This window comes from Ovis aries, chromosome 1 (assembly GCF_016772045.2).
Source record: "Ovis aries strain OAR_USU_Benz2616 breed Rambouillet chromosome 1, ARS-UI_Ramb_v3.0, whole genome shotgun sequence".
NCBI lineage: Eukaryota > Metazoa > Chordata > Mammalia > Artiodactyla > Bovidae > Ovis > Ovis aries.
Window position 1 is genome coordinate 271738200 of NC_056054.1, and position 14008 is coordinate 271752207.

At 44.5% G+C, this 14008-nt stretch overlaps 1 long non-coding RNA gene across 1 annotated transcript; it reads right to left on the reverse strand.

The window, feature by feature from the left end:
- Positions 1–443: 443 nt before the first annotated feature.
- Positions 444–4682, reverse strand: LOC121818585 (uncharacterized). The gene is made up of 2 exons (XR_006058558.2): positions 4411–4682; positions 444–3111 (listed from the first exon to the last, which is right to left on the reverse strand). It is a non-coding gene; the product is annotated as an uncharacterized LOC121818585 (long non-coding RNA).
- Between the last annotated feature and the right edge of the window lie 9326 nt (positions 4683–14008).

Below are 14008 nucleotides of genomic sequence, written 5' to 3' on the forward strand. Positions count from 1 at the left end.
GAGAACAAGGTTTAAACTTATTTCCATAGTAAAGGGAAGGAAGAGAAACTTGGCCTCTTCTGTGGTTGATTGTTTAACAACATACACACACACACACACACACACACACACACACACACACCACTTATTCTGGATTTCTGTGAATAAAGCCCACAAAACCAAGGGGAAAAAAAGAAATCTTCCCTTTTCCCCTGGGTACCAGCCAACTGGTACGAGCCTCTGGTGCCCTGCATGAGTTTAACATGTCACCACTCCACCCCCACCCCACCCAGGCTCAGCTGTGGATTTTGTACTCCTGAGGTCACCCTGGGTGCTGGTACAGGCCGAGTATCTCCTTGCCTCACACTCACTTTCCAAGTCCCCGTTGTCTTACTAAGCCGTCTGAAGCTCCCGGTGCCCACCAGCGAGGCAAAAGAATGTGCATGTCTCAGACAGCCGCAACATCACGTACATAAACTGTTTACTTTAGGGCAGGGAGTAATAGACTGTGGGTGAGCTAGGAGTTTCATCAATAGGTTCACAGTAGCCTTGGAGACATCCACGCCATTACCGCAGTACCAGAGACTCCAGAGAATTCGTTCCTCCAGGCCTCTGCAGGGATGAGGGCTGCCACCTGGGGCGGTGCAGCGCAGACCCAGCTCGAAGGCTCCATCCAGGGGTCAAGGGAACCTGACTCCAGCCCCCACCTGGCTGGCCTCCTTCAGCCCCAGAAATAGGGATTTTCCTCTAACTTCACAGGGTGCAGTTTCAACTTTCCACAACCTGATGAAGACGTTGTGGAGCAAAATGCAGGACAAGAAAGATCCCTGTGTGTATCACAAGGGATTCCTTCCCAAGCAGCTTTGGTCTGCCCTCTGCTTCCATCAGAAATGAGAAGGCTGCTGATCCCTATTTACGTTTAAGCTCTCATAAACTAAATAATCAGTTCCTATTAACGACCCTAATTATTCAGCTCCTATTTTTAAATGCTGGTCTTTCAGCATGCCCGAAGTGGGTGGTTTTAATTAAGCCTAATTGCAGATACATCACATCCAAATATACACCCTACACAAATGATTAACAGGGACTGGAATCTAGTTCATTACATGGGGGATGGCAATGGGATGGTGGTTGTACCTCAAACTTGAATGTATCAAAAGTTACCTTTCTGGTAACTATGCTGGTGAAAGCATTGTTCATGAGAGTCATTTAGGATACTGTCTAGTATCAGCCTCAGAAGTTCAGTCCTCAGTTGTCAAGTTCATGGAAGCTTTGTTTCCTTGAAGCGCTATGTTGCAATGTGCTGGTTTTGATTTTCTCTGGATTTGAATGCCCAGATGCCTTCTTCCAAAACGGTGTCTTCAAATATGGCAATATGATATTGTCATTAAACAAGCACTAATCTTAAATTTAAAAAAAAAAATTGACTTTGTGTAAAAAGTGCAATCGCTCTTCATCAGCCCTTCCCTAGAAATCGGCTTTTTACGGCTAACAACACACTCGCAAACTTTATCCATCTAAATCTCATCTGATTGCAGAATACTTCCAGGATCCTGGTGTTGCTTTTTTTTTCCCACATGTTAGAAGTGAGGAAACCGAAGAACGAAACGGTGATTTGGCCAGCACAAGATCTCCTCTGGCTGGCCTTTAGGTTCACCTACTTGGAGAGCTCACCTGCAAAGATCCGATTTGTCCTAAGACCTGATCTCTGCGCTATGAACCATCACCTCACGCAGAGTCACTCACCGTGGGCGGGGCCCCCCCAGCGCAGCAGCCAATCAGGGGCCACCAAAACAAACACCCGGTGAGGTGACTCAGCTCCCCTCCACCTGCCAGAGTCAGCGTTGTACATTCAGCATCTGCGGAGGATCTGACATTTTCACCAGAGTCTTTTCCAGAACACAGTAAAAACAAGTAAAAATCATCTTCAGTGTCGGGCTGCTGACTGCCTGTTCCGCTGGTTGACAGCAAAGACCCAGCAAAATACTGTTGGAATATACCCTGCTGCTGCTGCTGCTGCTAAGTCACTTCAGTCATGTCCGACTCTGTGCGACCGCATAGACGGCAGCCCACCAGGCTCCCCCGTCCACAGGATTCTCTAGGCAAGAACACTGGAGTGGCTTGGGCATATACGCTACCATATGTAAAATAGAGAGCCAGTGGGAATTTGCTGTGTGACTCAGGGAACTTAAACTGGGGCTCTGTGACAACCTAGAGGCGTGGGATGGGGTAGGGGGTGGGAGGGAGGTTCAAGAGGAAGGGGACATAGGTATACCTCTGGTGGTTCATGTTGATGTATGGGAGAAACTAACAGTATTGCAAAGTAATTACCTTTCAATTAAAAATAAATAAAATTTTAAAAATACTGTTGGAAAGTTCATCAGAAAACTGTCCTAACCATGAGGATCCTGCAGTGCCTTCCTCAGCTAAGTAGCTTTAGTCATGTCTGACTCTGTGCAACTCTATGGACCGTAGCCCACCAGGTTCCTCTGTCTGTAGAATTCTCCAGGCAAAAACACTGGAGTGGGTTGCCATGCCTTCCTCCAGGGGATCTTCCCGACTCAGGGAATTGAACCTGCGTCTGTCTCCTGCATTGGAAGGTGGGTTCTTTACCCCGAGCGCCATTTGGGATGTCAACTTGCTCAAATCCAGCAGCGAAATGCACCTGGTCTACAGAGACAGTCACTGCCAGGCAGGGTTTCTGTTGTCCTTGGACTGGTATTCCTTGTGGGAATATGTTTCTGATGCTCTGAAGTTCAGACAGATGCTCTGAGACAGTGAGAGGATTGGAGTGGCTCATAACAGAGGCCCATAGCATTAAGATGATGTCCTGTTTCAGCTTTGGCTTAAACCAGCTTCCACCACTGATTGCACCTTTCAATTGAATTGAGAGATTTCCTTTTAATCCAGGTCAGAGATTTGGAAAAATGACGGCTGGTTACTGTGGGTAGGTGGATTTGATCCTTAGATGTTTGGCCACCCAGCACGGTAGACTTCGATGAAGGATGCAGAAAGGTTGGGGCCACCTGTGTTGAAATCAGGCACAATTGATTATGGATCTCCGCTCCTCCAGTATCTACTGTGTGACATCAGGCACATCACTTAACCTCTCTGAGCCTCTGATTTCTGCATCTATAAAACGGAACAGTCACAGTTAACTTATTGAATCATTATGAGGTTCAGACGAATTAATGGAAATAAAGTGCCTTGCTCATAATAAAGACTAATATGTTTCAAAGAGGGGTCTTTTTATCAGGACATTCCTTCTGAACTTATGACAATATTGCATAGTGAAGCCAAAGTAACCATACTTCTTAAATATTCTCTAATGGACCCACCATTTAGAGAAGGAGCTGACACTCAAACCCCCCGCCAACCCCACCCAACTCCAGGCCTAATTGCAGAAAGTTGGGCTAATGTCTCCATCAGGCTCGTAAACAGACAAACAGCAAAACCATTGGAAAGCAACATGTAAAAACAATGCAAGTCAATGACAAAGTGAAACTTCAAACCTCGCCTGGAATAACAGGTTCCCTGACATGAAAGACCGTGACTGAGGAACTGCTAGACTTGTTCAGTTTGTGGTGAGGGCTGGTGTTGCAATTAAAATTTAAAATGTATTAACAAAAACCCCAAAATATTTATTTTCACCATTTAAAAAAAAAGTCTGCACTGCACAGCTTGCAGGGTCTTAGTTCCCTGACCAGGGATCAAACCCAAGCCCCTGCAGGGAACTTAACCACTGGACTGCCAGGGAAGTCCCTAAAGTTTTATTTCCAATGTCCAGATGTCCAGTTGTCACTTTTCTTCCACTGGTTTTATGAAATCATGTTCATCATCCTAATTTCAAGTGGCCTTGAATCAGTAGAATGTATCCTTCAATAAAAGAAACCATTGTATATATAAGCTCACACATGTCACTTCACAGAATAAGGAAGAAATGGCTTCACAAATTCTATCCCATCAGTAAGAACTCTCTACAGGTACAAATCCAAGGCAAATACGAGTTGAACAGGATTAAATTTCCTGTGTGCCACTAATGAGTGTGATGGATACGGGGCAAGATAAAGAGAAGGCAGTGACGGACTTCCCTGGGAGTCCAGTGGCTAAGACTCAGTGCTTCTAATGCAGGAGGAGGCCTAGTTCGATCCCCGGTCAGGAAGCTAGCCCCCACATGCCACAGCTAAGAGTTTGCATGCCACAACGAAGACCCAATGTGGCCAAACAAACAAATAAATATTTTTCAAAAGAAAAAAGGAGAGAGAGAGAAGCCAGCAAGAAGGACAATCAAACAGACAAACAGAACAGGGTTCTGTTAGTGAATCTGCTCCCCTAAAGGCAATGCAGACCTCCTGGGGCCCCTGAAAGCCAGAAGCTCCACCCCCACCCCCCAGCCCCACCCCACCCCCGCAACCTGGAGCCAGCACAGACCTATGGAGAAGAGACTGGAAGAATCCACCATGCCCAAGAAATCTCACTGCCCTAGCACAGCTTTCAGATGAGCGGAGTGTGGTTTCACCCTGGGTCTCTCCTCCAGATCCCCATCAGCCTCTGCCTTGTTGGCATCACTGCCCTCCAAAATGCCAGCCTCAGCCTTTCCCACCCACTTCCAAGCTGCCCAGGCCCCGTGCTCCATGCCAGGGCAGTGGCTATGTAAACATCACTGGGTGTGCGGCTCCCAGCCTCCGCGCTGGTCTCTGTTTGAATGAGTCACCCCATTCCCAGCCTTCTAAGCAAGCCAGCTCCCCCAGAAGCACTGTCCTCCAGGCCTCCTCATACAAAGCTGATTCATCTGTTCATCCATCACGCAATAACCTGAGTCACGTGTTACACAAGCCCAAAGGACGTATGCTGTATGCTGCCTACCCAGAAGTCTAAGGTTTGTAGACTTCTAGGCTTCAACTTGAGTGGGGGAAGGAGTGGAGTAGAAATGAATGCCACATTTTTTCAAAGTGAATTGTATTTAAAAAGCCGCATTATACAACATCTGTGTGAATCAGCCTCCCGGGACTCAATGTAAACGGTTGTTGATATAAATAGATGTGCTTTTAAGCAAAGACAGATGTCCCAGCCCCAAATGTTAAGAAAACACATAAAACGGTTAAGTTCAAAGGCATCTTGGCTTCCATCTGTCTTTCCCCAGTAGGTGAATCTTCAACGGGCTATGATAGCAAAGGAATGGCAGAGAGAATCTTTTGTCTTATGCCATCAAAACAGATGTGTGAACAGCATACAGTCAAGACGGGCATCCGATAGCCATGTCCTGATAAGTTCTTACTCATTCTCATGGTATTCGTTCATTTACTTGAAGAACATTCCAAAGGCCTCCTGGACGCAGACTGCCTCAGAATGTTATTTCAGGGGACACTAGGCAGGAGGCGTTGGGAATAAGTCATTGGAAATTTGGGGGTCAGTCGTGCTGACGTCATGGGGAAGAAGGTAGGTTGCCGGCAGGATTCTGAAGTCAGAGCGGCCATAGGCCCACAGTCCTTCCTGCGAAGAGACCCGCCTCTTCTCCTCTCACAGCAAGAACACGAGATCGGGACACTGATACCGGAATTCCGTTTCAGTGGGGAGAGGAACAGTCTCAGTGAGACTGTCAAGACAACTAAACCACACAGAAAAGGTCATTTATAAATAGAGCAATTCACATTTTTTGCATGTCAGGCATGGTGCTAGGAAGCATTTTCACATGCATTCATTCCCTCGCTGGATGTGAGCGATGTAGTAAAGCATTTAAAACTCTGAAGGAATTAGAGGGAGAAAAGTGTGGATTCTGACCATACTACCCTTTATATGGTAAAAAAAAAAAAAAAAAAAAAAAGCTATAGGACTCTGCAAAGCAGGTTCCCTTTCTTGCAGGAGCGTGTGGCAAAGATTGTTGCCTTTGCAGCTTCCCCGCCTTGAAGGAAGCTGTGACTGCTTTGTAGGGGGGTGAGGACTGAGATGGGAGGGCCAGGGGTGAAACAGCCTGGAAAGCTGCCCACAGGTCATCTTTGGCAATCCCCTCCCCGCCCAGCCAGTGGACATGGGAGGGAGGGTTGGTGCCTTCAGGGCCTGGCAGCTTTGCTGACCTCATATAGGTGTGGTCACAGTGGCTGACTGAGGTTTAAGGTAGAAAAGGCCCACTTTTGTTTCCTTTGTCGTGAAATCAAATGACCTGGAACTTGGTTCTTAGTTAAACTGTAAGGAAAGAAAGACAAAACAAAGTCCCAATTCCAAGGTATGGATATGCTTTTTCAGATTCTTTTCCATTACATCTTATTATAGGGTATTGAATATAGTTCCCTGTTTTATACAGTAGGTCCTTGTTGGTTATATATTTCATCTATAGAAATGTGTAATATGTCAGTCCCAAACTCCTAAGTTATCATCCCTTCCTTCCATTTTAGTAACCATAAGTTTGCTTTCTATGTCTGTGAGCCTGTTTTTGCTTTGTAGACAAGTTTATTTGTATCATATTTTAGATTTCACATATAAATGATACCACGTTTTTTAAAATTTATTTTTAATTAGAGGATAATTTTTTTTACAAAGTTGTGTTGGTTTCTGCTGTACAACAACAGAATCAGCCATGAGACATTGATATATATGTGTGTGTGTGTGTGTGTGTGTGTGTGTGTGTATATGTATGTATTTGCCTTCTTGAGCCTCCTTCCCATGAATGGATAAAGAAGTTGTGATACATATATACAGTGGAATATTACTCAGCCATAAAAAGGCCAAATGTGACTCAGTTGCACTGAGGTGTGTTTCTCTTTCTGACTTACCCCACTTAGTATGATAATCTCTGGGTCTATCCATGTTGCTGCAAATGGCATTATTTTATTCTTTTTATGGCTGAGTAATATCCCATTGTATTTGTAATATCCCACTGTATATCCATCCTAACTCACATATCCTTAGGAGATGTACGTCTGACTCTTTGTGACTCTATGGACTGTAGCCCGCCAGGCTCCTCTGTCCATGGGATTCTCCAGGCAAGAATGCTGGAGTGTGTTGCCACATCCTTCTCCAAGGGATCTTCCTGCTCCAGGGATTGAACCCGGGTCTCCTGCAGTGGCATGCAGGTTCTTTACCATTAGTGGCACCTGGGAAACCCTCCACTGTGTCTAAGCACCACATTTTCTTTACCCATTCTTCTGTCAATAGACATTTAGGTTGCTTTCGTACCTTGGCTATTTTAAATTGTGCTGCAGTGAATCTTGTTCAGGCATATGCCCAAGAGTGGGGTTATTGGATCGCAGTTCTATTTTCCACAGAGACGGCACCAGTTGCCATTCCCACCAGCAGTGTAGGAGGCTTCCCTTTTCTCCACACCTTCTCCGGCATTTATTGTTTGTCAACTTTTGAATGATGGCCATTCTGACCAGTGTGAGGTGATACCCCATGGTACTTTTGATTTGCAGTTCTCTGATAATTAATGATGTTGAGCATCTTTTTGTGTGTCTGTTGTCTATCCGTATGTCTTCTTTAGAGAAACGTCTACTTGGGTCTTTGACCAGGCACTAGTATTTATAGAAACTTACCTCTAGGTTGTGTGCACAGGCTGGATGGGTTGTTGGGAGTGGCAGGAACATCTTTGCTGTGTTGATACAATACCATCACCAGTCAGTGGCCTGGTCAAGTGGACAAGATTTGGTCCCCTTGTCCCCAGACATCTGTGAGTATCTGGATGAGCTGTCCTATTAGTCAAACATTCAGATGTGGCCACAGGTGATGTCTGGTTTGTGTAGACATGCTGTACTGCAAGTGGACAAGGCGAGATGGTCAGAGTCCATGTCCTCAGGAGGACACATTTCCCCTTGAAGTCAGGTTGGCCATTCTACTGCGTTCTGGCCAGTGGAAGGTGGGCAGAAGGTCTGGGAGTTAGTTACCTGTGGGCTTGGCCATAACACTCCCTGCGTGGTCTCTGATGCACACTCCTTTTCCATCATGACCGTGGAGGTCATGCGTGAAGATAGTGGCTTCAGAGGATGTAAGGAGGCTGGATCCCTGGGCTCCCGCTTGGAGGACAGCTCCCAGGAGAGCTTCCCAGGTGGCATCTGACTGTGGAGGAGGGAATAGAGAACTTTATGATGTTAAGACACTGAGGTTTGGAGACGCTTACAGCAGCTAGCATTCATTAATAGCATTTATTATCCTCATGCTTGCATAGAAGTCTATGAAGCATAGACAGATGCTGCCCAGCAGTGTGCATGCAAGTAACTTCTTTTCCAGATTTTTTTCCTGATCAGGCGTGTGGTTCAACTCAGTCCCACAGGATCCCAGATGGGAAGAGGAAGAGAATGGGAAGTGAATGGGGTGAGGTGGTGCTTACTCCAGACCCAATTCACATAAATTCCTAGAACAAAAGCGTCATTCAGTTCATTCCCTAATTCTAAGAACAGCTACACCCTGGTCACCCTTGAGTGTCAGTCTGTTAACCTGTTCCTAAAGGAAGCCAAGCCTGAGCGTCCACGGCCCACCCTAGTAATCCGGTGACTCAAAACTCGGGGACCAGGGGGTTCTGTTTAAGAGCCGACCCAAGCTGGTTGGCAGTCATGCCTTGTTCCCATTCATCTGTTCAATGAGGGACAGCCTGTTGCTCACAGTTTCCACACTGTATGTCTTCATTTCTTTGCTTACTGACATCACATGAATGCTTCATGGCTCTTTCCTCACTAGGTAGAATAATGTGTTGGTCTGAAATTTATTGAATCCAACCAGCCAATGATTGAAGCCCCGTCTCTGCGCTCAAGGAGATAAGACAGAGACATGAAAGAGCTGACAGGGTCTGATTACCTCCCGGCACTGCTTCTGCTTTGCCCCCTTCTGTTTGCCAGGAAGTGATGGGACCCAATGCCATGATCTTAGTTTCTTGAATGTCGAGTTTTAAGCAGGCTTTTCACTCTCCTCTTTCAACTCTGAATATTCGTTGGAAGGACTGATGCTGAAGCTGAAGCTCCAGTACTTTGGCCACCTGATGAGAAGAGCTGACTCATTGGAAAAGAGCCTGATGTTGGGAAAGATTGAAGGCAGGAGGTGAAGGGGACGACAGAGGATGAGATGGTTCGATAAAATCACTGACTTAATGGACATGCATTTTAACAAACTCCAGGATAGAGCAGAGAACAGGGAAGCCTGGCATGCTACAGTCCATGGTGTCATAAAAAGTCAGAGACAACTTAGTGACTGAACAACAACATCGTTATGTTAACAATGAGTGAGAGGGATCTGACGAGGAAGAAGAGATGGGCTACAATCTCCCTCCCTCAAGAGGTGGGTTTCCAGAGGCCCTAAAGGATGGTGAGAACATGGAAAAGTCGAAAGAATGGTAAGGATATTGCGAGAAAATTTGGAGGCCAGGATGAGCGTGGGGTGAGACTGTGAGAACCCCAGCGCAGCTGGAGTGGAAACTTGCACTGGGGACTAGCAGGGAAGAGGCTCAAGGGAAAGAAAAATGAGATCTGGTCTTAGAAGGTGTGGTTAGTAGAACAATGGCCCCCACAAGGGTTGTTGTAGTTCAGTTGCTCAGTTGTGTCTGACTCTCTGTGACCCTATGGACTGCAGTATGCCAGGCTTCCCTGTCCTTCACCATCTCCCGGAGCTTGCTCAAACTCATGTCCATTGAGTTGGTGATGCCATCCCACCATCTCATCCTGTCATCCCCTTCTCCTCCTTCTCTCAATTTTTCCCAGCATCAGGCTCTTTTCCAATAAGCTGGATCCTCACACCAGGGGGCCAAAATATTGGAGCTTCAGCTTCAGCATCAGTCCCTCCACTGAATATTCAGGGTTGATTTCCTTTCGGATCGACTGGTTTGACCTACTTGCAGTCCAAGGGACTCTCAAGAGTCTTCTCCAGCACCACAGTTCAAAAGCATAAATTCTTTGGCGCTCAGCCTTCTTTATGGTCCAACTCTCACATCCATACATGATGACTGGAAAAACCATAGCTTTGACTATACAGACCTTTGTCAGCAAAGTAATGTCTTCAAGGGTGTCCAAGTCCTAATACCCAAAATTATGAATGTTACCTTACAAAAGGGACTCTTATAAAAGTGATTAAGTTAAAGATCTTGAAATGCAGAGATTATGCTAGATTAACCAGGTAGAATCTAAATGCAATCACAAAAGTCTTTGTAAGAGGTAGGCAGGAATCTCTGACTCAGAGAAGGGCATATCATAGCAAGAGACAGGTCAGAGAAAGAGAATTCAAGGTGCTCTGCTATGATGCTATGTTTTGAAGACAGGGGAGGGACCATTAGCCAGGGAATGTAGGTGACCTATAGAAGCTGACAAAAAGCCAAGAAATAGATTCTCTGCTCCAGCCTCCACTAGGAAGGCAGCCCTGCAGACACCTCGACTTTAGGCCTTCTGACCTCTGGAACTGTGAAAGAATAGATGTGTGTTGTTTTGAGTCACTTAGTTTGCGATAATTTTTTATACTAGCTGTACGAAATGGATACACAGGACTTTAAATTTGAGGCTGGTGAGACTTTAACCTGGAAAACAATCAGAGTCTTAGAATTGGAAGGTATGACATCATTATCTTACATGTGTACCTCTCAGGAGGTCTCTGTAAGCACCACAAAAACAGGTCCTTGCCTGTACTGGTCCCGAAGGACCCCCACGTGGAGGACAGGGCCTGCGCACAAATGAAACCCAGGGTTCTCTGGGTGGATGACCACATAGACAGTAAAGGCTACAGATTCTCTAGGAAGTTCTCATGCCCTCCTGCCTGAACTATTTCACCATCCACCTCGGCAGTCACTAGGCCTTTGAGTTTCTTTCCATCCCAGCCTGCCACCATGCTGACTCTCCAGTACAAGTTCTGGCCCTGCCATTTTCATTCAAATAAAATTTAAATTCTTTCAGAGACTTGAAGACTTAGAGAATGAGCTTATGGTTGCCAGGGAGGGGGTCGGGGGAAGGACAGGGGAGGGGATAGTTAGGGAGTTTGGGATGGGCATGGGCACAGTGCTGTATTTAAAATGGATAACCAACAAGGGCCTACTGTATAACATATGAAGCTCTGTTCAATGTCATGCAGCAGCCTGGATGGGAGGGGAATGTGAGGGAGAATGAATATATGAGTGTGTATGGCTGAGACCCTTTGTTGGTCACCTGAAACCGTCATGACATTGTTAATTGGCTATACCCCAATACAAAATAAAAAGTTTTAAAAAATAAAAAAAAAATTTAAATTTCAAATATTATTTAAAGCGCCCTGTGGCATGGCCTCAGATTATCCCCAGGAACTGAAACATCCACACCCACTCAGTTCCCCGTCTGCAAGGATATGGCTTCACTGTCTTCCTGCCCTCCCTAACATGACGATACCATCCCATTTTACCCCAGAATGTAAAAGTTACTAACTTTATCCGGAGCTTCCCAGAAAAATCCATTTAAACAAACATCAAACTATTCAACTCCTTAATAGATAGTATCAATGATTATTTATTCTCCAAGGCTCTTTTGAGTATCCTATTTAAAAATCCTCATTTTGCCATTCATATTCACCTTAAGCCATTATTTCTTGATCCTTCTTTCATAATCAAGCTTCCTCCCAGGTTGAAATACCTGCCAAACCTTCAAAACTTTGTAGACATCCAAACTTGGCCTTACCCATCAAAAACACCACTTGGACTCTGTCCGCATTGTTTGCAAAGAATAGGACAGAAGCCATAAGGGAACCTGGCTTTAGGACTGATTTGTCCACTAGGCATCTGAGGCTTGTACATTTAGCCCATAACTTTTAGAGGGGCCTGTGAAAATGTTTGAAAGCCTGGATGAGAAATTAGGAAATCAAAATGTCTTTGTTGAACGACTGCAAACTGTAATCTATCTCAATTCATCAATTGTTAAATATTTAAATAGGTACAAATTCCACTATGTTTAAAACAATTTGTAAGGTTGATTTTCTCAGTTTACCAGAATTCAGAATTCTTAAGTATGCACAATAGGTTAAATTAGCTACTTGTAGCCAACTCATTTTGAAAGCAATGTTATTTAAAAAAAAATTCTTCTCCAGTTATTTTACATTCAAGAAATGTTTAAGATGTGAAATAGGTGCATTTTAATACATGTGATGCAACTGCAATTTCTTCAAAAAGGAGAGAGACCATTAAGACAGGTCTGCTGGTAGATAAACAAGGACCTACTGTGTAGCACAGGGAACTATATTCAATACCCTCTAATAACCTATAATGGAAAAGAATCTGAAAAAGAATATACATATAAATACATACAGATATGTGTGTGTGTATGTAACTGAATCACTTTGCTGTGCCCCTGAAAATCAACTACGCTTCAATAACAAATAAAGGTAAATGTAAAACAAAACAGAAAACCAGTCTGCTAGTTATGGGGCAGGAAGGAATAACAGTGTGGCTGACAGAATCAGGACACTGGTAATAATAACTGTGATTATTAATAATAATCATCGCCACTTATCATGTGCCTTTGATTCCTTTCATGTTTTAAAAAAAGTGACTTGATATTCACATAACATAAATTAGCCATTCTAAAGTCTGCAACACAGTGGCATTGAATACATTCACTAAAGGTCGACCTACCACCACCTGTCTCTAGTTTCGAGTGTTTTTCATCACCCCAGAAAAATACCATCAAATGATAACGCCCCCTTCACCCCTCCCCACACCACCCAGTAGCCACTGATTGCTCTTTCCCTCTCTGCATTCACCACTTCTAGACATTGCATAGGAATGAAATCATACAATATGGGACCTTTTGTGTCTGGCTTCTTTTTTTTTACAATAAAAACAACATGGATTTGAACTGTGCGGGTCCAATTATACCAGAGGGTTTTTTTTTGACCATAAATACTAGAGTGCCACAGGTCCTTGGTCAGTTGAATCCGTGGATGTAGAGGATGTGGGTAACAGGGAACCACAGATATGAATAACATCATATACAGAAGGCCAACTATAAATTACACTTGAATTTTCAAGTCCACAGGGGGTCAGCCCCCCTTAACCTCCATGCTGTTCAATGGTCAACGGTATTTTCATCACCTCAGCAAAACTGGGTTCCTATTATTTATCACCTCATTATCCCTCCAGTCCCCCCAGTCTTAAGCAACCACTAGTCTATATTCTAGCCTCTATACAATTGCCTGTTCTGGACATTTCATATAAATAAAATCATGCAATATGGGATCTTTTGTGACTGGTTCTTTCACTTAACATAATATTTCCAAGGTTCACCTACGTTGCAGCGCTTCATTCCTTTTCATGACTGCATGGTATTCCACTGTGTGCATACATCACAGTTTATCATCTGTTAATGAACATTTGGGCTGTGCTCATCTTTTGACTATGATGAGTAAAGTTCGCTATAAATGTTCACGTTCATGTCTATGTGTAGATATATCTTTTCATTTCTCTGGGTCCAACACCTAGGAGTGGAATTGCCAGTTAATACAGTAACTCTTCATTTAACTGTTTGAAGAATGATTCCTTTCACCTTCACAATAGCAATATAAAGAATTGGAAATAAGTATGATCACATGCTCAAGGTCACACACCAGTAAGACGTAAGGCCATAATTTAAACTTGGATCAGTCTGAGTCTAGGGCCCCTGCCCTTCCACTCCCCTGAGACTCTTTCTTATCAGTACACAAGAGATAGAGTACCGTGGGAGGAACTCATGAGTCATGTGCAGGGCAGGACTGGAAGGAAAGGCTGGCAAGTCTCTGAGGTGCCCAGGTGTGTCCTGAATGGAGCAGGGCAAATATGGATGGGGGAACAGATCCTGGAGCATGCTCAATGTCAGGATGGTAGTCAAAGCCAGGTAGCCAGGGTTAGATGAGTTTTAAGGACAACATAGCCAGGACATGTCATTAGGGTCCTTTAGGGACTTGAGTAATAGTGGGGGCCAAGAAGGGCCAGATTCAAGAACCCATATTGGGGAACAGAACTGAGAAAAATGGGCTTCCTATGTTACTTTAATGATTAGATTAACAGTCTTACTGCAAAAGAGACATGGATGATGGTGCAAACACACAGACAAATATGAAAAAAAGC